Source organism: Aplysia californica, unplaced genomic scaffold (assembly GCF_000002075.1).
Source record: "Aplysia californica isolate F4 #8 unplaced genomic scaffold, AplCal3.0 scaffold00036, whole genome shotgun sequence".
NCBI classification, from domain to species: domain Eukaryota; kingdom Metazoa; phylum Mollusca; class Gastropoda; order Aplysiida; family Aplysiidae; genus Aplysia; species Aplysia californica.
In genome coordinates, this window is record NW_004797306.1 from 376,289 (window position 1) to 380,203 (window position 3,915).

Genomic DNA, 3,915 nt, shown 5'->3' on the forward strand with positions numbered 1-3,915 from the left:
CCGCCCAGGCCTTGAAGTGAAGGTTGCTGTACAAGTGTGTAGATTGTACTATCATTTTTCTTCTATTAAAGTAAGAAATAAAAAGAATGCACTTGATTTTTAAAGTATCTATGGAGAGAGATGTGTTCTGTGGAGACTTGTGTCTTGGCCAGAGCTGTAGGTGTCCTGACTCCTGTGAGTATGGGTGATATCCTATCTTACTTACCTGTTTGCTTTTGATGCGTGTGCCATGTTAACCAAAGTTTATATTTACTTTCACCCCATGTAGTCTTTACTAGAACCAAATTGTTTATGTTTTGTCTTTATTTTGCTATTAAATTTAACAGTTTGTTGAAACCGTCTTTGTGTGGGCCATTGACTATCAAAGATTTATTTTAATGTTCCCCATCTCGCAAAGTAGTTAGATACTGTTGAAGTATAGAAAGTTCTCTGACTTAAGTGTTTTTGTATGGACAGGAATAAAATGTTCCTGTCTTAGTTTGCCTGATGATTTCTGAACTGATGCGAAGAGGGATAATGTTGGTTTATTAGTATTATGACGTACTGGCCAGTCAAGAGTGTTGTTGTGCCCAAGGGTGACCCTTTCATCAGAATGGGTATAAGACTAAAGAATATATTTTGAATATCAATGAGAGGTGTCAGAGCGTGGTTTTGTCCCCTTTTTTGGTGGGTGGTCAAGCGAGCATGTTACACAGTTTTGCATTGTTTATTTTAGGAAGATGATATCCCTGAAAATTTACTTTTATAGGTTGTCACTGGGATTAAAATTGTCGTGGTTGGGTCTGATCTGATCTGATCTTTGCACACAGGTGATATGGGTTCGATCCCCTCAAGGGGTGTCTTATTTAGTATTTGTTTCATCCTCCTGGGATGTGTCCCTCACAACCTGATTTGGCTGTCTGAGTCAGAGTCCAAGCAGCTAGCCTGTGGAATTATCTAAAGTGTGTTGATAACGATGTATAAGAATACTATGGAGATTTTTAAATGCATCCCACTCCTCCTTCTCCCTTTTCATGAGAAATGATGATTTAGAACAGAAAGCTTGGTTAATATAAATCTATTTATTTACATTTATTTTTATCTTCACCTTTTTTCCCGACTATGCTGATGTGTACACTGAAGACTAAAGCCTGTGATAAGTGTGTGCAGATATGTGTTCATTGGGCTATGTCAAGTGCTTTTGACCATCACGAGTTGTGTACATAGTGATCATTTGACCCAGGATCATTGCTTTCTATTGTATTGTTAGTATTGTTAATGTGTTCTGTAATGATTTTGTCTTGTAAAAGACCTTCCTCATGATCAAACAGATCATTCGAGTGTTCCCTTTCTTTCATGGAGTGATGAACTAATGCTTTTCTAACACTCAGCCCAAGTCTTATTATTAGGTCATCATTATGAAATGCAAGTACCGCTTTATCTTCAGGTAGTCTTTTGAGACAGTTACACAAAATAGACACTTAAAAAGAAAAATTAAAATTAAAAGTGTATACCTTAAAATTGAAGATTTTTGTATTTTCATTGGGTTGTGAAAAGGCTTTCTCATGAGTTTAAATGCCCTGATCAGTCTTCTTTTTCCTGGATGAGCACTCCAAAAAGATGTAGCATTGTTTATTGGAACCCCCAATACTGTTTTTTGAAAGTCCTGAGGGATCTCTTGTAGCCTGTGAGTGAGAGTATGTTGAACTCTTTAGCAGTGTATCGCTGGATCAGTTCTTGATAAAATTCTTTTATCTTTTAGGAAATCGATGTACATACATTTGGAAAACTGTTATTATTTTAACAAACACGTCTCAGCGCATGCCCCTGTGTGTCTCCTGCTGGGGAAGTTTGCAGAGGGATCAGTCAGTTAAAAATTGTTTTTTGGAAGTGTACCAAAAACTCTAGTACCTTGAATTTGCTTGGTATTCCCTAGATCAGGAAGGGGTCAAAACTGTGTAGTGGACTTGGAAAGTGCAGAGGTCCCTTTACTTGTCAGTAGAGAGTCTGTTTTCTGTGCTTTGTTTGTTTGTTTGTTTGTTTGTTTGTTTGTTTGTTTGTTTGTTTTTTTTTTTCCATTGAAGACAGAAGGTGTTTGAAGTAAGGGCTTTATTACAATGGCTAAACCCACCAAAAAGAAAAAGCTGAAAAAGAAAAAAAAGGTTGGAACACACACGACTAGTTTGACTTACCTGTACTTGCAAATTTTTTTTTGTTGCTCATGTAAAACTAAAACCACAACTGCTAAACTAGTGTGACCTTTGTGTTGCTACGTTTGCTCGTTGTTTGATCATTTCTACTGTTCAAGAATTTCAGAAAGTGGGTTTTTGCCATGAAGCCTAACATCGCTTCTTTTGTGTATGTATTGTTCTCATTTAAAACAAAACTGCAACCTTCATTAGAGAGAGAGGAATGTGTGACTTGCCACCATCTGCCTTACAAAGTGACAATGTGCATGTAAGGTTTTTTCGGGGTTACATCTTTTTCATGTTTTTGTCGGCAACAATGATGAATAGAATCACAATTGTATTGAAAAATAACTTTTAATTCAGTGAAATTTGGTTATGTAGAAAGATTGCCTTCAGGGGTGTAGTATGTAGTAGGGGATGACAAAAATTCTGAGTAGCCTTGACGTTGACATTATAAATTTTTACAAAATAGTCAATTGCTTATAGTTATAGTAATTGTGTACAAATATATACAGATAAGGCGTCATATTGATAAAAGCCCTTTTGTTTTTGAGATCAGAGGCTACATTATTTGCCCTTTGGTCCCAATTTTTTAAATCATTGGAGGTTAATTATTTCTCTGATCAGCTTTTTTAATAGCTTCGTATGTATCACTTCAGTATCTTTCATATTTGGCTGTGCATTTCTTGTAGCGTGTTGCTGTTTTGATGGCACATAAATACTTAGGAATGAAATCTTTACAGCATTAAAAAAACCATGCGAAAGTCTTGTGAAAATTGTACAACATGTGTGTGTGTGAAGCTGTGTGCATTATAACTGCAGGTTAAGTTTGGAAGAATGTCAGGGTATTGCTTTGCTGATGTGTTGTACACTGGTTGAGCTGCGCTTACTATGTAACATCAGCACAGGTGTGTCGCCCTGCGATGCTGTATGGGAAAGCTTTCAATGTTTTTGATCAGTGGGTGGGTTTTCTATCTTTTTCTTGTTTGTGAAATGTAATGGAGTAACAATAATGTAATAAAACATGTTCACCAAGAACTTTCCTGTCAGTCTTGATGTTCACTGAAGAGACCTGTGCTTTTTACAACAGCAAATTGTATTCTATAATGTCCTTGATATTTATAATTAGAGTACTTCTTCTTTATGATTGAAAGTGTACTTGTTACAGTAAATAAAACATGCAAACTTAACCATGGAATGTTACTTTTGGTCCGTATGTGAATGAATTGTGTGGCTGTTCAGTTACCCGTGTTCTTGTCATGCTGGCCTGTGGTGTAGAGGATCTTAATGGGATACAGTGGAACTCGGATTCAACAAGAACTTGGATTCAACGAGATAAGATAGATTCCCCGTTTTTTTTTTTCTTCTTTAAAATCAATAAAAATAATTCGGATTCAGCGAGCACTTAAATCAGCAAGCTCGGATTCAACGAGGTTGCATCCAGGGTGACCAGCCCCCGCAGACCTGGCTCCGCTCATTTTTCTCCCAGAACGAACTTTATTCCCGGAAACCATCTATTGCACCTGCATTGTGAAGCCGATTGCTTGCGACCAATCAGCGGCCTTTTTTCATACCAATGCATTTGTTGTTGGCACGTGCACGTGTCTGCTTTGGTGTGTGTCGCGTTCGGATTAGTGGCCTGTACACGTGTGGGGGGGGGGGGCTCTGAGAGGAGCCAGGGGACTCAGCGAGACTGATAACGGGCTGATTGGAAATCGATCAAGATCAACGGGAATACGCACTGTGG